General features: G+C 47.3%; 1 long non-coding RNA gene and 1 other non-coding gene across 2 annotated transcripts in view; both read right to left on the bottom strand.

Annotated features, from left to right (window-relative positions):
- Nucleotides 1–1,008: 1,008 nt before the first annotated feature.
- On the bottom strand, nt 1,009–1,106 carry LOC144143635 (small nucleolar RNA Z122). The gene has a single exon (XR_013317143.1). It is a non-coding gene; the product is annotated as a small nucleolar RNA Z122 (small nucleolar RNA).
- Nucleotides 1,107–18,028: 16,922 nt separating this feature from the next.
- LOC144141392 (uncharacterized) overlaps nt 18,029–22,198 on the bottom strand; it is a 37,194-nt gene continuing 33,024 nt past the window's right edge. The window contains exon 5 of the long non-coding RNA XR_013316576.1: nt 18,029–18,169. This is a non-coding gene — a long non-coding RNA (uncharacterized LOC144141392). The remainder of the gene's footprint in view (nt 18,170–22,198) is intronic.

Raw genomic sequence — 22,198 nt, 5'->3', positions numbered from 1 at the left:
CCCTGCTGGTTCCAAAAACTTGGAAGTAGTAAGATGAGTACAACTCGAAATAGTTGAGAGTTAGAAGTAACTTTAGTAAAGTAATGTAGACTTCTAACGCATTTTGGTGCCGGTTTTCTGTAGCTTCTGTTCCTTCGGTGTTGGGAATGTTCGTATAGAGGGCGGAGGCGTTGACCATGACCAAAATTTCGTCTTTGGGTATTTGCCCACCATCGTTTATTGTTTCTATTATGCGAGGGAAGTTTGCTGTGTCCTCAACAAATGAAGGAAAAGAAGTCGAAATGTCTGCCAAATGGTGATTCAGAAACACAGACAATGTTTCAATGGGGGTGTTGTTGTTAGAAACTATGGGCCTTCGCGGAATGTAAGCTGATAATAATGCTCCGGTGGGGACTTTATGGATTTTGGGAATGGGGTGGAAACGTGGTGCTTGCTTGTTCGTCGGTCTAATGAAGTTTAGTTCTGTTGTGGTGGTTAATTTTCGGGCCAGCAGATCTGTGAGAATGCGAAAGATTGTTTGACTGTATTCGTTCCTGGGATCATGGTATAAAAGCTGGTAGTCACCATGGTTGTTAAGAAGGGACGTGGCAAGTAAAACTATTTTTGCTATTAATGGACCAAATTCATTCAAGTTAGAAGATTTTATGCAGTTAACTAACCTACGAACAAAGCCTAAATCAGGTTAAAGGTATCTTCTATACTCTTTGGGTTGCCAGACTAATTACCTTCACAAAGCGGCTCCAAGATTAATTAAGAACTCAGATTAAGGCAAGAACTCAGCAAGGTTTTTATCTCAGAGTGACCTGGAAGGTCTATTCTGTGCAAGGAAGCTATTTGATTATTGCTTTATTTCTTTTATGTATCCAAAAAGAAAGAAGGAAGTTTCACTTTCTTTTTGACTTGAAACTATTTCTGATTTAGAAAGGAAAATGAAACTTTTCTTGTTCGTTCTTTATGCCAAAACGATATAATGCAATAATTTTATAGCTTCCTTGCACAGAATAGACATTTCTGATCACACTGACGTAAAAATCTTGTTGACTTAGTGCATAATTAGTTCATTATGCTGATTTCAAGTTTCAAGTAATTATCTTCAAAGTCAGAAAGTATAGTGGTATCTTTACACTGATCTCAGTTTTGTTGTTAGACTGGTTAGCTACATAAATGCATCTAATTTTATTCAATTTGGTTCATAACTAAAAAGTCGTTTTACTTGCCACGTCCCTCCTTAAAAGCTGGTAGTCAACATGGTTGTTAAGCTGCCTATAGGACTCATCTTGATATTTTTCTATTGGTAAGATGACAACGCTACCTCTTTTCCATGGAAGTGTAATGATTATGTCCGTTTTGGCGGCAAGGTTATTTAGTGTGACTTCTGAGGGGGTCAAGTTCTTGCGTTTATTTGATTTCTTGGTAGAGATTATTATTTCTTTTGATAGAGATTTTATATCAAAATCGTGTTCTGGAGATTCCATGGCATCTGGCGTCCAAGTGCGTGGTGCACGGAGTGGGTGGTCATTGATTTCACCATTGTCTTGCTTATCGGAAAAGAATTCCTTCAGCCTCAATCTGCGGGAAAAGTCGGTGAGATCCTTGTGTAAGTCGTATTCAGTCACGTAATTGCTGGTAGGGCAGCAAGTGAGGCCTCATTCTAAGATACTTTTTTCGGCTGTCGATAATTTTTCTGAAATATTTATAACGTTTCTGTTACACGTGACGGGAGAGGCGGATACAACATTCTGTTCAGGAACAGGTGTCATGCTGCTGTTACTTCTACAGTGGCAGCTAGATTCTACATTTTGGTTATTGGCGGGGGAGAAAAAATCCGCCGTAGCAGATTCTGACGCATGTGCGAGGACCGTCAGATGATTTTGTGCAACGTCGTCAGGCTTAGCGAGGACAGGAGGTTCAATGGTGCAATGTGCGTGAGACAAAAGGAGCTGGTTATATTCAAATTTAAATCTTTGTTTCTTGCACAGCGCGTGTTCCTTACGGTTTTTTAAAGGCATCAAGATCAATTTTCTCTTGCTCAGTTGGAGGAATGATTTAGGTCTTTTCATTTAAAACACTAAGTTGTTGTTCACAGTGCTCTCTGATAATTTCTAGAAGGGACAACGATCTACGCTCCAAAGTGTTCTGCCAATTAGCTTCTAGTTGGGGGGGGGGAAACTCCAAGGGAGCAAATAGCCTTAAGGCGGAGGCCTTTGGGGATTTTGTGGTTTGGAGGTAAGAAGAATAGGTGTTGAAGTGAAATCTGTAGTGTGTTTGTTTGCCGGTTAGTTTTCAAACCCTAATTAAAGCGCGGGATTTGAGGGGGAACGCGCGCGGTCCGCTCGGTGCAAGTCATTTTAGTTTGTTCCGAGAGGACCTACGGGATGGTGCATTTTTGTTCGGAGTCTGTTGTTTAGGGGGGCTGTTAGGGGTGATGTCCAAGTTTGGGTGCTTGTTTGCGTTTTAGTGCGTGTTAGTGTCTGTGTGAACATTGACCGTGATGTCCTTGGTGGGTTAGGATGTTGTTCTACGTGCTGTTGAGCTGGTGTTGTGGGTGCATCTACCGTTTGTGTGCTCGCGTCGGATGTGGGCTTCTTGGGGAGACAGGGTGGTTCGCTACAGTTGGGAATGTAAGGTTCGGTCTGCTGCTGGGTGCTGGCCACAGACGGGCCGGTGGTGCCGGTAGTGGAGAGCGTCACCTCAAACAACTTGCTAAGCCTGTACTTTATGTTATTTTCCATTATCCAAACACCTCGCAAGTTAGGGTGGAAACCGTCGTTGGCCAGATGTCCCTGGGGATGATGATAGATTTCTCTGTAGTAGATGATGTCCACGTTTTGTTGGGTGAGTTATGGGTCAAAGATGGCGTTGTTGAGCTTAACTGTTCGCTCGTAGTGAGCTGCGTCTGTGCACCTAGGGTGTGTGTGACTGGTGATTGTTTTCTATTCTGGGAAGCACTGTTGTCAGGGCTATCTCCACGTAAGGTCATTTGATCTGAACGTCTCGTACGAGAGATTTGATGGCTTCGAAAGTTCTTTCAGCGCTGTTGTACTTTACATCGTTAGTTCCGAAATGAAGTATGAAATGCGTGATGTTGCGTGGGGCATAATGTATTAGCTTCTTAGTGTCCTGAGTGTGGAGCCGCTTTGAAATATAAGGTACCCTGCATGTTGTCCAGACGGAAAGTGATCTTGGATGTACTTGAAGTGGCTGTCTCCAATTATAGCTACGTGTGCCAGACAGAGGAGAGGTTGCTTACCTTGTACCGTCATCTTCGTAGATCAAATCCAGAGAATGAGAGGGCTTTGAAGATGGTAACTAGATAGAAATAATACTTTGGAGAAGGTAGCCGCCCCACCGCAGCCCTACCGCACCCTAGCTAAAACCGTTCCCCCCAGTTTTCTCAGAACCTCGCGTAGTCTGCCCTCTTTCTGTACAGCGTGATCCCGTCACAATCACCACACCACCCGTTTCTCTCTCAATATTACGCTCCTTTCAACCGACCGTTCACCCTCGCTGCTGTCCCCCTTCCGGTCCCGCTCTTAACAACCTCCCCCCTCCCACTCCAATTCAATCTGTATCTAAAAACACTGCCAGAGGTAGTGATGCCTTGAAAAAGACAAGTCTCTTTGTCGAAACCTTGGCAGAGGTGTGAGGCACCTAGCTTCTACAAAATAACATTTCTATATATAGGTATATAAATATATATATATATGTGTGTGTGTGTGTGTAGTGAATCAGAATTGGAAAAGAGGGGTTCATTGAAAATAAGACAGAAATAAAGTTTTGGCAGTCAAGAAAACCTCGGAAATCAAAGGGGAGGATATGGTAGGTCATTAAAACAGATAAAAAATTTGAAAAGAAAGAAAGTGGAGAAAAAATACCCGCCAGGTGAGAATCGAACCCACGACCTCCAGAGGTCATGGGTTCGGATCCCACCTAACGGGTATTTTTTCTCCACTTTTTTTCTTTCTTTACAAATTCTTTATCTGTTTCAGATAGCACCCTTCCCCGGGTTCATGGTCAGGGACAACCCCTTCGACTGCCCGGACTGAGCGGAAGAATAGACCTAAGTGGGATGAATGCCACTCGCCCGTCCTTCCGGTCGGCGGAACCTTGCATGTTTTGAGCCACAGTGCGGAGATCGTACCTACACTCTTAACGAGCCTTCCTATTTGTTTGTGGGGTTGGCGTCACGGAAACATGTGTGCGGCTGCGACCGCTTGCTGTAAACTATTTCCGCAATGTCAGTGACCATTGGAATGCTGTGCTCCCAGTGATTGTGTGAGATCCTTTCTGTTACTGATTTGTGCTTTCCTTTCTTGAGCAGAGCGGCGCCCTTCTAAAGCGAGCGGTCCCTGTCGCGCTTTCTGCAAGCTGACGAATGATAGAGGCCAGCGTTTTGTAAGATTTGTGTACCATACATTGGGTTTGTTTATTTGTGTTTTGCTTTTACCGCCGGGCTGCGCCGGTCTATGTTATCTCTGCGCCAAGGGAAGCGCGTGTTCCATTCTTTCTTTCTGTGCCGCATGTATTATCTGTCGTGATAGGGAGAGCATTCCGATCTAACGTGAACAGCCCAGAATAATCTTCTTGGATCTACTATGTTCTCGATGTGAATCGACGTTTCGAGAACCACGCGCGCCGAAAGATAAAAAGCCTGCAGTGCGGACGCCGGAGCATTCGATTCTGTGACGCTCGCTGACGCAAGTCACTTTGTTGACCGCTGCTTCGCCGCCTCTGTATTCTTTTGAGTTGTTAGGGGAGCACAAGTTCGCTCCAATAAACTTGTTTCTCCTGCAAGACAACTGCGTCGTCCTTGGCTTCGTGACATCTGGTGGAGGTGCTGGGTAGCACCCTTCATGCCCACTGCAACCTCGGGAAGCCGCCAAGCCAGTCCAACAAGAGCCAGCCTCCGCCTGCAAGGTTTACCACCCGAGTTCGGTTTGATGCCAGAAGGGCCCAAGAGAAGGAACGCTGCAACCAACACCATGGTACAAGAAACAACGTCGCCAATCATGCTGCAGGAGCCCCGGGAACCGCCATCGTTCCGGGGAGCCCCCGCTGAAGATCCAGAGGAATGGTTGGAGAAGCTGGAGCGCGTGCGGATCTTCAACAGGTGGGACGATGAAGAAACCTTCCGGCATGTTTTCTTTTACTTGGAGGATGCAGCCCGAACTTGGTTTGAAAACCACGAGAGCGCCTTGACCGACTGGACGCAATTCAAAAGCGAGCTCCTTAAGACCTTCACGACCGTGGTGAGAAAAGAACGAGCTGCGATTTTACTGGAAACTCGAACGCAACACCCGAACGAAGGAGTCGTAATCTTCGTCGAGGAAATGAAGCGACTTTTCCGCCGTGCGGACCCAGGAATGACGGAAGAAAAGAAACTACGGTTTCTGATGCGAGGTGTGAAGCAAGAGCTCTTCGCGTGCCTTGTTCGCAACCCCCCCAAGACCGTGTCCGAATTCGCGTCTGAGGCCGCCGCAATGGAGAAGACGCTCGAAATCCGAACGAGGCAGTACGACCGCCCAATCAATGCGCTGGTTTCGGAGACGCTTGGTGCCAGCGCTATCAACTCCGACTCACTACGCGACACTATCCGCGAAATAGTGAGGGAGGAGCTGCGGAAACTGCTCCCGACGCCGCTGCAACCACAAGTCGCTTCTCTTACCGACGTCATTAGAGAAAAAGTGCAGCAAGCGCTGGGAACTTCAACGACGCCAGTAGCACCTCGCGAGCCGCAAGCCATGACCTACGCGGCTGCTGTACATCGCCCTCGCCCACCTGCACCCTATCGTCACGAGGCTCCGTACCGTCGTCCCCTCTCGCCGGCCCGACCACCTGCGGCGCAACCCCCTGCCCCAAGGAAGACCGACGTGTGGCGAACGGCCGACAATCGTCCGCTGTGCTACCACTGCGGAGAGGCCGACCACGTCTACCGTCGCTGCCCCTACAGGAGGCTCGGTTTGCGAGGGTTCTCCGTCGACGCACCCCGCCCCCGAACTGGCCAGCGCCCATCGGAGATCGAAGAATACCTCTCCAACACCAACCGAGGACCAGCCCGCTTCGACCGTTCACCGTCACCCTACCCATACCAGTCGCCGAACCGCCGTAGCAATGCTGAGTTCTCACGTGGAAGGTCCCCCAGCCCACGCGGGGGAAACTAAAAGCAGCAACTTCTGGAGGTAAAGTTGCACGATCGCGGAAAAATGAAAACCCTCCAACGACGCAACGACTCGCGGAAGACAGTGACTCACAACATACCCCTATCCCGACGATCCGACCCAGACCTGACGAGACTCCCGTACACGACGACAGCTATACGCCGCCACGCGCACCCGACCGGACCGACACGTCCGCTGAGAAGACGATGACAACGACGACGCACAGTGCCCGACCGTCAACACGTACAAGCAGAGATACGACGCCCCGACGAACCCGGAACTCGAGGAAGACTGCATCTGACGTCAAGGTGTCCATCGACGGCTTTGACGTAGTCGCCCTCGTAGACACGGGAGCTGACTATTCGGTAATGAGCGGGCCATTTGCGTCTAAACTGAAGAAAGTTATGACCAGATGGGACGGTCCGCACATACGCACAGCAGGAGGCCACCTCGTGACGCCAAGTGGAACGTGCACATCGCGCGTCACCATAGACGGCACAACGTACCCTGCGGCGTTCGTCATTCTGCCTAACTGCTCCCGCGACGTAATTCTTGGAATGGACTTTTTGATGGACAACGGTGCAATAATCGACCTGCAGACCAAGTCAATAACTTTTTCCCCCAATCACTCCATGACGCCGGAACCGAACCCCGAACGACGTGCTGCTGTAAGGATTGCCGATGATCATGTCACCCTGCCACCCCGCGCAAGCTTGATGGTCGCAGTCTAATGTGAAGATGCTGCTCCTGACGTCGACGCTATCGTAGACACCGATCAAAGGGTGCTTCTCAACCGTGGTGTGTCGGTCGCAAGAGGCATTGCGCGCTTCAAGGAACACCAATCCCACATTTTGGTTACGAATTTCACCGAGGAGTACCAGCATTTAAACAAGGGCGCGGCAATTGCATTCCTCGAAGAAGCGCAAGAAGCAAGTGACATGATCGCGGTCGCCGACTTTGAACGCACACCCGTAGAAACCTTCAAGCTCCCGCAGCCTTTCGACGTGAATCCGGCGCTACCGCAAGAACAATGGAACAAGTTATTGGCTTTGCTGCGTCGCTATAGCGAATGTTTTTCGTCGAGCGCAAAACTACGTCAGACCCCTCTAGCGAAGCACCGAATAATAACCGAAGACGGAGCCCGACCCACCCGACAGTCACCGTACCGCGTCTCTTCACACGAACGGGAAGCCATCCGGACTCAAGTCGACGACATGCTCATCGACGACATTATACAGCCCTCGAAAAGCCCCTGGGCTGCGCCCGTCGTACTCGTAAAGAAAAAAGACGGCACATTAAGGTTTTTTTTTTGTGTTGACTACCGGCGACTGAACAAAATCACGAAAAAGGACGTGTACCCCCTCCCCCGAATCGACGACGCCCTCGACCACCTCTGCCACGCGAAGTACTTCTCATCGATGGACCTGAAGACCGGCTACTGGCAAATTGAAGTGGACGAGAGAGACCGAGAGAAGACTGCATTTATAACCCCAGACGGCCTATACGAGTTCAAGGTGATGCCGTTTGGGCTGTGCACAGCACCAGCCACGTTTCAAAGAGTCATGGACACTGTGCTAGCTGGCCTTAAGTGGCACACCTGCCTCGTATACCTCGACGACGTAGTGGTATTCGCCCGGACTTTCGACGAACACCTTGCAAGGTTGGAGTCTGTACTCGAGGCCATTCGTACGTCGGGGTTGACGCTGAAGCCTGAAAAGTGCCGTTTCGCATACGGGGAACTCAAGTTCTTGGGCCACGTCGTCAACGCCGCGGGAGTCCTACCTGACCCGGCAAAAACTTCAGCCATTGCGAACTTCCCAAGACCGAAAGACAAGAAGGGCGTGCGAAGATTTCTCGGGCTGTGCGCATACTACCGGCGCTTCGTCGCAAACTTCGCACGCATTGCAGAGCCACTCACGCGCTTGACGAAAGATAGCACCCCTTTCAGCTGGGAAAACGACCAAGAAAAAGCATTCTGCGAGCTGCAAAAACGCCTGCAAAGACCGCCCGTGCTCGCTCATTTCGACGAAAATGCCGAAACGGAAATGCACACGGACGCCAGTGATATAGGCTTGGGTGCCGTCCTTGTCCAAAAGCAAAGCGGCTGCGAAAGGGTAATCGCCTATGCCAGCCGTGGTCTGTCGAAGGAGGAGAAAAACTATTCTGCCTCTGAGAAAGAGTGCCTGGCTATTATATGGGCGATTTCAAAATTTCGCCCATACGTGTATGGACGGCCATTCAAGGTTGTAACAGACCACCATGCGCTGTGTTGGCTCGCCAATTTGAAGGACCCCTCTGGCCGTCTTGGGCGGTGGAGCTTACGCCTGCAAGAGTTCGACGTTACAGTCGTTTATAAATCCGGCAGGAAACACTCCGACGCCGACTGCCTGTCCCGCGCCCCCGTCGACCCACCACCACAAGACGCTGACGAAGACAGCGCGTTCTTCGGGATCGTGACGGAGAGCGACCTAGCCGCCCAGCAGCGTGCCGACCCCGACTTACGCGTCATAATCGAGTACCTCGAGGGATGCAACGTTGCCGTTCCTAGGACCTTCAAACGCAGCTTACCAGCATTCAGCCTGAGAAACTCCGTCCTCGTGAAGAAGAATTTCAGCCCCGGAACAAGAGCGAATTACCTTCTCGTCATCCCCGCGGACCTTCGTGACGAAATTTTGGAAGCGTGCCACGATGACCCGTCTTCCGGACATCTCGGCACAGCGCGCACTATTGGAAAAATCAAGGCGAGGTACTACTGGCCCGGCCTTACCTCTGACGTCACCCACTACGTCCGGAGCTGCCGTGACTGCCAGCGACGAAAAACGCCGCCGACAAGACCCGCCGGACTTCTGCAACCGATCGCCGTCCCATCGAGACCATTTCAACAGATTGGAATGGACCTTTTAGGCCCGTTCCCTACGTCACGATCACAGAACAAGTGGATTGTCGTAGCGACAGACTACATGACGCGCTACGCAGAGACCGCCGCTCTTCCGAGGGGGACTGCACAAGAAGTGGCAAAGTTCTTTATAAGCCAAGTTGTGCTGCGACATGGAGCCCCGGAAGTCCTAATCACCGACCGCGGAACGGCATTTACTGCGGAGCTGATGAGGAGTATTACGCTACAGCAACACGGATCACCGAAGAACGACGGCGTACCACCCCCAAACGAACGGACTAACAGAACGTCTGAACAAGACAATCGCAGATATGCTGTCAATGTACGTTGACGTTGAACATAAGACTTGGGACGAAGTGCTCCCGTATGTCACGTTTGCGTACAACACGGCTATCCAGGAGACGACGCAGCTGACGCCGTTCGAGCTTGTCTACGGTAGAAGGCCTACTACGATGCTCGACGCCATGCTTCCGCACGTAGAAGACGACGACCTCAACGCCGACGTCCACGGATATCTTCAACGTGCGGAGGAGGCCCGCCAGCTCGCTCGAGTTCGTATAACGGACCAGCAGCTGGTGGATGCGGGCCGCTACAACCCCCGACGCCGAGACGCCGAGTACCAACCAGGGGATCGTGTTTGGGCTTGGACTCCCATCCGACGACGCGGACTCAGTGAGAAGCTCCTGCGGCGGTATTTCGGACCCTACCAGATTCTACGACGTGTCGGCCAACTTACCTACGAGGTGATCCCCGATGGTGATTCCGGAACATCACGACGACGCACGCGGCCCGAAGTCGTTCACGTGGTTCGCTTAAAACCTTTCTACGGACGATAACGAATTTTATTTTTATTTTCGGACTGTCGCTTATGTTAGCATCGGGTCGATGCACTCGTAGAGGGGGGGTAATGCCGCGAACCATACATTGGGTTTGTTTATTTGTGTTTTGCTTTTACCGCCGGGCTGCGCCGGTCTATGTTATCTCTGCGCCAAGGGAAGCGCGTGTTCCATTCTTTCTTTCTGTGCCGCATGTGTTATCTGTCGTGATAGGGAGAGCATTCCGATCTAACGTGAACAGCCCAGAATAATCTTCTTGGATCTACTATGTTCTCGATGTGAATCGACGTTTCGAGAACCACGCGCGCCGAAAGATAAAAAGCCTGCAGTGCGGACGCCGGAGCATTCGATTCTGCGACGCTCGCTGACGCAAGTCACTTTGTTGACCGCTGCTTCGCCGCCTCTGTATTCTTTTGAGTTGTTAGGGGAGCACAAGTTCGCTCCAATAAACTTGTTTCTCCTGCAAGACAACTGCGTCGTCCTTGGCTTCGTGACAATATATATGTGTGTGTGTGTGTGTAGTGAATCAGAATTGGAAAAGAGGGGTTCATTGAAAATAAGACAGAAATAAAGTTTTGGCAGTCAAGAAAACCTCGGAAATCAAAGGGGAGGATATGGTAGGTCATTAAAACAGATAAAAAATTTGAAAAGAAAGAAAGTGGAGAAAAAATACCCGCCAGGTGAGAAACGAACCCACGACCTCCAGAGGTCATGGGTTCGGATCCCACCTAACGGGTATTTTTTCTCCACTTTTTTTCTTTCTTTACAAATTCTTTATCTGTTTCAGATAGCACCCTTCCCCGGGTTCATGGTCAGGGACAACCCCTTCGACTGCCCGGACTGAGCGGAAGAATAGACCTAAGTGGGATGAATGCCACTCGCCCGTCCTTCCGGTCGGCGGAACCTTGCATGTTTTGAGCCACAGTGCGGAGATCGTACCTACACTCTTAACGAGCCTTCCTATTTGTTTGTGGGGTTGGCGTCACGGAAACATGTGTGCGGCTGCGACCGCTTGCTGTAAACTATTTCCGCAATGTCAGTGACCATTGGAATGCTGTGCTCCCAGTGATTGTGTGAGATCCTTTCTGTTACTGATTTGTGCTTTCCTTTCTTGAGCAGAGCGGCGCCCTTCTAAAGCGAGCGGTCCCTGTCGCGCTTTCTGCAAGCTGACGAATGATAGAGGCCAGCGTTTTGTAAGATTTGTGTACTCTTCTCTCCCCTATGCATGTGTAGGTTTGTTTTTGTTTTTTTGTTTTTTTTCTCTCAATTTCTCTTTTTTATTAACCTTTACCTCAACTCGCAGAGAGGGTGTGTTTGTTGTTGTTTTTCTCCCCAAATCCCCCTCTCCCTCTCTCTCTCTCTCTCTTTCTATCTCTCTCTCTCAGTTTTTCGGCGTCGTTGGACGACGAGATCATGAATACGTGCAGAGAAATACGAAATGCTTTCTTGATAAAGGTCGGCATTCGGTCGGCATTCGAATATATATATATATATATATATATATATATATATATATATATATATATATATATATATATATATATATATATATATATATATATATATATATATATATATATATATATATATATATATATATATATATATTATATATAAATATATATATATATAAATATATATATATATATATAAGCATCCCTCACGGAGCTGGTTTACGCTCAGTAATACTTGCTCATGAGGGAATAGAGCCGCTTAACAGGACAATTGATCGTCAGGCAGTTGGAGAACTCTTCCCAATATTTCTATAAATGGGAGGAGGAGAAAGTGATTGTTGGGGATGGGAGAAGGGGAGATAGGCGCCGATAACTGTCTGGCGTTACGCTGACACTTCAACGAGCCGAACAAAAGCGAGAATGGGGACAGAACAAAAGTAGAGAAGAAGGACAGTAGGAAAAAGGAGAGTATTTCTTATGTACTAAATAAATAAAAAAATAATAAATAAAACAACAATAAAATATTAAAAAAAAACCGACACACCCAGCGCAGACCACAGCCGGGCTCTAGGGCATTCTGGTTGCGGCAATAATGGTAAAAAAAAGGAATAATACTAATGATAATATGAATAATGATGACTATTGAGGTATTGGAAATCTGTTTGCAAGGTGCCCTCAGCCATGGATAACTTTGAGTTCAATAATAACCATTACGTTCAAATCAATGGCACCTCTATTGGAACCAACATTGGTCCCAATTGTGCCAACATCTGCACGAGAAATTTCGAAAGCAAGTTCCTAGGAGACTACCCATTAAAACCGCTCTTCTTTAAGAGATTCATTGATGACATATTTCTGATCTGGCCTCACGGAGAGGAAGCTCTCCTTACGTTTATTGAAGCATTTCGTAATGTCCACAGAGATATCAGATTCTCTCACTCGTACTTGGCCTGTAGCATAAACTTTTTGGACGTCACGGCGCAAATATCTGGCTGTGAACCCTTAACATCACTTTTCAGAAAACCCACTGACCGACACCACTACCTACGTTTTCACAGCAGCCATGTTCGCCATTGCAAAACCAGAATCTCTTACAGCCAGTCCATCCGATTTAAAAGAGTATGTTCCGACCATCAAGGATTTGCCGCCAAATGTGTCCAACTACGTAAAGTTTTCACCTGACAACTATGTGCCCCTGCCGTGATAAACGATGGAATTAAAAAATCCAAAACCCTGGACAGACGCGGACTAATAGCAGCAGCAGCAAGGTTCAAACTGATAAATATCGAACCAACTCGATTCCAACCTATTCATCCTCCACTCCAAACGTAACAAAAATCTTGTGAAAACATCACATCCTTCTCTAAAGTCATCAAATGCGCCGTGTCCTCCTTGAAGCGGCCCGCCTTGTATGCTGACCAGCAAAAAACCTGAACGAAGTCATAACTTCTTCAACAACTGAAACTTCTCAACTTCTAGGATCTGGATCATGCAAGAAATCCCGCTGTAAGCTTTGCCCCATGATACCTAAAACGCTTGTGGTGCCAGAGCACTGCCACTATCTTCTCCTTTCAAGTACGTGGAACCTTCGATTTTCACAGTGCTAACGTTCTGGAACTTCTTCAGTGCACTGTATGCCGAGCGCAGTACGTATGTTAGAAGGAAACACCACTGCGAGTACAAATTAATAACCATAGATCCCCCCCAAACACGTCACCTGCCTGGGTAACTCCTTTGACAAATTCAGAGTGAGCGTGCTAACATTGCAGTTTAGAATACATCACTAACGAAAGATGTTTCAATCATTCCTAATCTACAAATTCGACTTAGTTGCAGGTGGAATAAATGAACAAGAGGGCAAGCTTTCGTTTTTGTCCCCGTAAGGCTGCCTGTGCTGCCTCTTTAGTGATACACACAAGGTAAGAGTCGGTGGTGATGGTAGCGGTTAGGGATGTGAAATATCTGCTCATTGTAATTAGTTATAGACCTTGTATATTTAGGTGTCGTCCGTGTTCACGTGTGTATGCCATCACCAGCCAATATACAGCCACTGCAGGCAAAGGCCTCTCCCAATATTCTCCAATTATATCGGTCCTGTGCTAACTGCGAACAATTTATCCCCGCAAATTTCTTCATATCATCTGCCCATCGAAATTTCTTCCGCCCCCTGCAACGCTTGCATTCTCTAGATATTCACTCTGTTACCTTTAATGACCAACGGTTATCTTAACTTCAAATTACATGCCTTGCCCACGTTTTTTTCTTATTCCTGATTTCTACTAATATGTCCTTAACACGTGTTTGTTTTCTGACCCACACCGTTCTCTTCTTGTCTCTTAATGTTACACCTATCATCGTCCGCTCCATTTCCCGCTGAGTCGTTCTCAATTTAAGCTGAATCCTCTTTGTAAGCCTCCAAGTTTCCACCCCTTAGGTAAGTACCAGTAAGATGCAGTGTCATCCACTTTCTTTTTTAGCGACAATGCTAGGCTGCCATACATAATCTGAGAATGCCTGCCGAATTTACTCCTGCCCATTCTTATCCTTTTATTATCTCTGCCTCGTGGTTGGGATCTGTGGTCACAACTTGGCCTAAATTGATATGTTCGCTTACGACTTTTACTGCCTCCCCAGCTTTCTGAAATTGCTGTGCTGTCCCGACGTTATTTAATTTTACTTTAGATTTCTGCATAATAATTTTCAGGCCCATGGTTCTACTCTTTTAGTCCAGTGCGGTAAGCATGCTTTGGAATTCGTCCCCCGAGTTACTTAGCAAAGCAACATGATCCGCAAATCAGAGGTTACTGAGGTACTATTTCCTTATACCTTACTCCTAGCTGTTCCAAACGTAATGTTTTGAATACTGCCGCGAACCACGCATTGCGTTTGTTTATTTGTGTTTTGCTTTTACCGCCCGGCTGCGTTGGTCTGTGTGATCTCTGTACCAAAAGAAGCGCGTATTCCATTCTTTCTTTCTGTGCCGCATGTGTTATCTGTTCTTATAGGGAGAGCATTCCGATGTCACGTGAACAGCCCAAAATAATCTTCTTGGATCTACAATGTTCTCGATGTGAATCGACGGTTCGAGAACAACGCCCGCCGAAAAATAAAAAGCCTGCAGAGCAGACGCCCGGGGTATTCGGTCCGACGACACTCGCCTGTTCAAGTCACTTTGTTGACCGCTGCTTCCCCGCCTCTGTACTCTTTTGAGTTGTTAGTGGAGCACAAGTTCGCTCCGATAAACGTGTTTCTTTTCCAAAAACTCCTGCGTCTTCTTTGGCTTCATGACATCTAGTGAGGTGCTGGGTGGGCACCCTTAATGAGCTCGACAGCCTCTGGAAGCCGCCAAGCCAGTCCAACAAGAGCCAGCCTCCGACTGCAAGGCCTCCTGCCCAAGTTTGTTCTCCTGGCAGACGTTCCCAAAAGAACGACCGGTGCAACCACCACCATGGTGCAAGAAGCAACATCACCAATCATCCTGCAGCAGCCACGGGAACCGCCATCCTTCGGAGGAGCCCCTGCAGAAGATGCCAAGAATGGTTAGAGAAACTGGAGTGCGTTCGGATCTTCAACAGGGGGACGACGCAGAAACGTTCCGGCATGTTTTCTTTTAGGTGGAAGATTCAGCTCGCACTTGGTGTGCGAACCACGAGAGCTCCTTGACCAACTGGGCTCGCTTCAAAAGCGAGTTCCTGAAGACCTTTACTACCGTGGTCAGAAAAGAACGCGCGGAACTATTGCTTGAAACTCGAACACAGCACCCCAACGAAGGGGTCATGATCTTCGTCGCGGAGATGAAGCGACTTCTTCGCCGTGCGGACCCAGAAATGACGGAGGAAAAGAAAGTGCGTTTCTGATGCGAGGTGTGAAGCAAGAGCTCTTCGCGTGCCTTGTCCGCAACCCCCCTAAGGCCGTGTCCAAATTCGCGTCTGAGGCGGCAGCGATGGAGAAGACGTTCGAAATCAGAACAATGCAGTACGACCACCCATCAATGCGCTGGTTTCGGAGATGATTGGTGCCGACCCTATAACTCCGAGGCACTATGCGACACCATCTGTGCAGTGGTGAGGGAGGGGCTGTGGAAACTTTTCCCTACGACGACGCCACAACCTCAAGTTGCTTCCCTGACTGACGTGATCCGGGAAGAAGTACACCAGGCTTTGGGAAATTCTATGGCGTCCGTAGCACCCCGCGAGCCAGAGGCTATGACCAATTCCGCGGCTTTTCTTCAACCCCGCCCTGTTCCAACACGTCGTCAAGAGGCCCCGCGGAGTGAGAAACTTCTGCGACCGTATTTCATACCCTACGAGATTCAACGACGTGTTGGCCAACTTTCCTACGAAGAGATCCCCAATGGCGACTCCGGCACATTACGACGACGTACGCGGCCCGAAGCCGTCCCCGTGGTTCGCATAAAACCATTCTACGGACGATGACGAACTTTTATTTTTATTTTCGGACTGTCTCTTATGTTAGCATCGGGTCGATGCACTCTTAGAGGGGGGGTAATGCCGCGAACCACGCATTGCGTTTGTTTATTTGTGTTTTGCTTTTACCGCCAGGCTGCGTCGGTCTGTGTTATCTCTGTGCCAAGGGAAGCGGGTGTTCCATTCTTTCTTTCTGTGCCGCATGTGTTATCTGTTCTGATAAGGAGAGCATTCCGATCTAACGAGAACAGCCCAGAACAATCTTCTTGGATCTACAATGTTCTCGATGCGAATTGACGGTTCGAGAACCACGGGCACCGAAAGATAAAAAGCCTGCAGAGCAGACGCCGGGGTATTCGGTTCGACGACACTCGCCTGTTCAAGCCACTTTGTTGACCGCTGCCTCGCCGCCTGTATTCTTTTGAGTTGTAAGGGAGCACAAGTTCGCTCCAATAAACTTGTTTCTTTCCCAAAACAACTGCGTCGTCCTTGGCTTCCGTGACAATACTTCTTGTCACACATGCTATGAATAACGTTGAAGATATTGTGTCTCCTTGTCTGACGCTCTTCATTATAGGTATAAGTCTGCTCTCCTTATGGAGGTTGATGGTAGCTGTGGACCCATTGTAAATATCCTCTAGTATTTTTGCATAATGCTCATCTACTCCGAGGTTCCGTTTTCGAAAATGACTGCTGAGGTTTCGACCGAGTCAAATGCTTTGTCATATTCAATGAAGGCTATTTATAGGGGTTCAGTATACTCCATCCACTGCTCTATCATCTCTTTGATCGTGTGAATATGGTCCATTCTTGAGTAGCCTTTATAAAACTCTGCATGTTCTTTAGGTTGACTGATATCTAACGTGGCAGAAATTCAGTTAGCGATTACCTGGGCAAGTACCTTTTAGACCACTGACAGTAAGCTGATCGGCCTGTAATTTTCCAAGTACTACATATCACCTTCATGTCACGCTGTGGCAAATCTTAAAGTAATTCCGCAAGCATAAACACACCTGAACTGAGCATACACACTATTTAAGGAGTTTCAAGCATTTTTACAGCTACAATAAAATGATTCTGTGGAAGAACGTCCAGTGAGGAAGGGGCAGAGGCATTAGTCGATAGAAAGCAGATATATTTGCAATGTGTACAGCTAACCCTTCACGCAAAACCATCTTGTCGCCTCTCCTAGTCGCCTTATTCTTCTGGGAACGTTCTTTTGAGCTCGGTACCAGCCTCATCCTCGTCTTCCTCGAAAGTTCCAACATTACCCAAGAATTGTTTTGTATGTTTGGTGTCATGGTGTGAGGCAAGGACACAAGTTTTTTCCTGTGTGCTGTATTTTTTGAAATAATACACTGACATTGGCCGTGAGTGGACTCGAGGTACCAAGACCGACCTGAAGGGAAGACGATGGGCTGCGGGCAGGTGGCACGGCTGCTGGGCAAACATTAAGAAAAAAGGAATAGGAAGCCGGAAGGGCTACGAGTAGAACATGTGAAGGGGCTCATGCCACAATTCACGGGTTGGGCGACGTTACAGAAGAAGAGCTCCGTCCGTCGTTCCTTCTGCGGGCCTTCACCCAGGGCGTGCCTAGCTTATCTAGTCTTGGTGGCCTGTCCCAGGACCGTGGTGCGACCTGTTGAGGTCCTCCTGCCAGGGTGCAGCTGCTGAGTGCGGGGCCTTGGCCGACGCTACCACAGTGTTCATCTCTGGGATCGATCCTTCGGCGTGGTCCTCGCGAGTTGCACTGGGATCAGATATTGGCCCGCCGTCCTATGGCAGGCGCCGCACACGTTAGAGCAGCCGTGTGGCGGTGACAATTCAGTCGCAGCTTTCGTTCCACCCCTGCCCTCGCACGCTTTGATGGCCACATCAACTGACGACGGCCAGCCTGAGAAGGCATCGGGACCTGTCCATGAGACGACAACTTTAATATTCCAGAACCCGGCTCACGAAGAACGTTGGTGTGGGGTAGAATAGACAGTAGGTCGGGAATTGCCGAACTGTATTTTGGGGTCACTTGCCATGTGAGACTCACGCGAAATGCCGATGTATTTTGTTTTCTCCCTCCCTTAACTCACGACTGGTAGGACAGATAAATGTATTTCTTTCTTTTTCCGTGTTCACAATGTCTCTGTCGCCCCCTTTCTCGTCCGACAGGCCACGGAAGTGTGACGAACGTCCATTTACCATCACACAGTGTTAGTAAGCAGAGATATTTGAATCATAAGTAAATATTTTTATTATTCTACCGTACAGTTGTCGTTGTTTATTGCGTAATATGCGTACTGGCCTACCATGTTGGAGCATCTAATAAATTCTTTTAAACATTTTTCGCCAATGCATTGGGGATCTTTAACGCGTACTTCACACCAAGGTTTATTTTTTCGATTGCCTGAAAATAAAAAAAAATTTATATATTGCGTTTTTGCAGGAACATTTTGTCAGCAAAACAAGCAATACCGGGGCCTGGTCAACTTTATTTAAAAAACAATTCCCTGGGATTTGTTGCTTCCCAATTTATTTAACGGCTAAACCTATTTTTTTCTGTAACACGAAAACATCGCAAAGCGGAATTTATGAACTATACTGAAAGCTACATTGTCAAACCATGTAGGCCTATCTTCAGGATAGAGATTTTTGCATGAAAGACAAGTGAACAAATTTGCAGCAAAAAAATTTGGTCGATCAATGAAATTTAGATTGGTTCCTAAAATGCCAACCATCATGCTGCGATGCGTTTGAGCACTTCTGAACATCTACTTACAGTTACCAATTATGGTAGCAGAACCTAAGTTGTATGGGATAAACTATTGGGACCAATATGAGCTTTTCTATATTGGAGATAGCGCAGGAACCTGCATCAAAGCCCCACCTAGCCGAAGCCTTATCGATACCTAACGAGAGATAACGAGTGCGCCAGGCGCTGATTTCATATTGCCGACCATAAAAGGGACGGTACGTGAGTAGAATGACTGCAGCGCCTCACACACAGGCTTGAATCAGAAGAAGCTGTAATGTGAAGCGTCCCAATTTGGCCTCTCGAAGTATGTTGTCTATAGATGAAGAAACACGAGAGAAACAGTTCGAACGTGATTCAGACGTAGATACAGATTTGATGAATATTGGTAGAGTAAATCATACTGCTTTCACAACCAAAGTACCGTACGATAGCAGACTTAGGTCCCTAAATAAATGTTTGTGTCCTCCCAATACAGTTGGAAATTTAAGGATGTGCGCATTAAAACGGAAACAAGCTTTTAGTGAGTTGTTCTAGAACGGTGTCTCATTAGCAATTATATAATGCATCTTTGTAGTCGCAAAATTACAAGAAGCAATCAACTGCTAGCAAAAATATGTCCACAATTATGTATCCCGCTGGTATTTAGGATTATTGACCACATATTGTTAAAACCTATCGCTTAGGTTCACCATTTCCATATAACAGCAGTTTTTCAAATATCTCTTTCTCGTATCCTAGAAAAAGTTTACAAGCATGTGTTGAAATTTGCAACCAACTCGCATTTTGAAATATTCTATCACTTAATGTTTACACCGCCTCTTGGTGCGACACTATGCTTGGCAACTGCGGCTGCATTCTTGTTGAACACAACAAACCCACAGTAAAGTTGTACGTTTACCAAGGTTATTAACCAATGTATAAAGAAACATTATTCGGAAGAATGTTCCAGAAAGCGTACTTTTGCACGAGAGGATGCCAATAAGCAGCCCCATCACCTATGTGTAGAAAAACATTGTGGACAATGAGCCTAAACAACTGCTACAAGAATGAATGTAGTTTCTCGAAATGCTATATTTTAGTGTGCGCTCACTTATGTTACCTGTTCTGTGATGTTTTTTTTCGTTACCCCTGTCTTGACTGTGTTTTCGCGAAAATGTGTATCATAATTTTTAATGACAATTCACTTGATAACGGTATAAATAGCTGATCTACGTAAATGAGTGCACTGTCTTTGTGGAAACGTTGTTGACATTGTTAACTATCTGGCCTAAGCAGAAGTGGTCATTGTTATTGCGTGTAATGCCTTCTGGCCGGCTATCGTTACACCATCACTAAGAAAACGGCAATACTGCAATTCAATGTAAGCACTGCAACACACAAAAAATGTACACTGTGACACAAAGATGGTGCATTTGCAATTGGTTACATGCAAAAACAAGCGAAAACAAGTATACTACATAAGAAATGGGCAGTTAGACCTAGTGATGAAGGGTTCTAGAAACAGCAGAGATGCAGCCCCTCTCCCGCCAATCAGTAACGCGGTTGTTCCGCCTGACGTGGATTTCCGAACTTGGCGCTGAAAGTTCTCGATGACTCGCATTCCCGGATTGTTTTGTAGGCAGGCTTTCCCATTTCTCCGAATGGCGAACATATTATTCCGCGCTAGAACCTGCCTCAAGCAGCTTTGCGAACTAGGTGTGTGTAGCGCGCACTCGGCGTCTGTGCCGCCTACTTAAGACGCCAAAGCACGTGCTATGGTGAGTACAAGAGCGCGCGACCGATCAAGCCAGAAACGATGGGTAGAGTGTGGTAGAAGGTCGAGCTGGCCTACATCGGGAGCTCATCAACCGGAGCAAGCTCGCGTGCGTTCGGGATTTTTTTTATTTTTTCGCAAGCCCATGTTCATGCCTGGCCATCGGAGGGGGCTGCTGACAAGGGGGCATTCACGTACGCTCGACTAGGCTTGAGTTTCTTGTAGCGTTCGATGCCGCAACTACAGGCAGGACAAGCTCTGCGGTTAAAAAGGTTCAGCCGATGGAATGTTCAACGGCATTGTTTCTCTAAATGTAGTCGTTCACCCGCACTCAGCGAAACGACGAAGATCTCCCTCGCTTGTTTGCACGTTAGCGGCACATAAAAAGCCTAATACATCTCCCGGAAAATTTGATTTATTGCGCGAAAGAGTACTGTGATCTTTTATAAAGTAGCTTCACACTTGTGTATACCATGGTGCTTGGCTAGAGTTATAGGAGCATTAACTTCCTGTCAGGGCACCACATCGGTGTTTTGTAGTAAAGAAAGACCATAAAATCTTCTAAACTACTCCGTGATAACACCTAATGTGTTTTGTGTATGGCGGATTTAATCTAACTGGTACTTGGAGCATATATGTTTTTTAAGCATACGCACAGCCCACCGAGTTATCTGATGCTGTGCGAAAAGTTAATTTTTATGCTGGCCGCGACTGATCTGATTGTTTGTGACGCGTCCTGATCGTCCTCCACTTGAGTGATCCCTTTGCGTTTGCTTGTTACTTTATTATACATTTTTTCTTGGCCTTTTTTTGATACCTTCTCTGCAACTAAGGCAGAACCTGGTACCCATTCCTTCAAGTTATTGACGCGGTTGTGCAGAGTTTACTCTCTAGATAGCGGCCACAGTATCGGGATTTTTTGCAAGTGGAATTACTTTTCATACATTTTTCGCTCTTAGAACAGTGAGATGCAAAATATATAACAACCATTATAACAGCAGTGCGTACCGCGGTCCCCATAGAGTTTCATTCTAATATACACTGGAGAAAAATCTGGCACGGCAGTGGCGGGTGTTGTGGGCACCACCATTGCAGCTAGCGGGGCTCCTCGCCTACTTGGCTTAACTAGCCATATCGCTTCTTTTATGTCTTGAATCCCGAACACAAATATCAGGCAACCTTTATTTCCTGTTCATCTTGCACGAAGCTTCTAAATAATTCATTCTATCTAAATCAGTACGGAGCTTTTATTTCACAATAAAACAAATAAAAATATTTAGTTGCAGTAATATTTTTGCTTTTTCGCAGCCAGATCCAAATTTCCAGCCTTTTCTTCAGCTGTGGCCAGGACAAATAAAATGCGGCGATACATGAAGGAACACTCGATTAAACACGGCTCGCCCAAATAGTGTCACCAGATTTCACCATAGCATATATTAGTATGAAAATATGCAGCTAGCACGGACTTCTCAGCCGCTAGCTTAGCTTGTTTCCTTGTATGTTCTTTCTTACTTCTGTGGTGGTATTTGTGCTGCTTGTAGTATGCGGTCAAGCCCAATTATAACAGCAGCAGTTATAGCGAACTCTCGGTTACGAAGAACGAATGCGCATGGCCGTCACAGCATGTATTGAAGCAATTATTTTGTCTCACATATACCCAAGTGCCGTGAGAGTATAACTCTGGTACAGCAAACAATCAACCAACGACCGACCGTGCCTGGCATTCTCAATCCCAACTGACTGCTACAGCCTGACTGCTGCCAGAAGACGAAAACCAATGGAAACGCTATGTAAACAAAAGAGAACATCGTCGTCGTGGGTTCCATGTTCCTATGCTTCCCCTACACACCCTTTCATCTCCTGCCGGACTGAAGGAGGAAACGATCATAGGAGGTTTGAAGCTATATAAGTGAAAAAATTGGAGAGCC

The sequence above is a fragment of the Haemaphysalis longicornis genome, unplaced genomic scaffold (assembly GCF_048455015.1).
Source record: "Haemaphysalis longicornis isolate Haplotype H1 unplaced genomic scaffold, Haemaphysalis longicornis Haplotype H1 scaffold_6, whole genome shotgun sequence".
Lineage (NCBI taxonomy): Eukaryota > Metazoa > Arthropoda > Arachnida > Ixodida > Ixodidae > Haemaphysalis > Haemaphysalis longicornis.
Note: the sequence above shows the minus strand (reverse complement) of the source record. Positions and strands in the feature narration are given on the sequence as shown.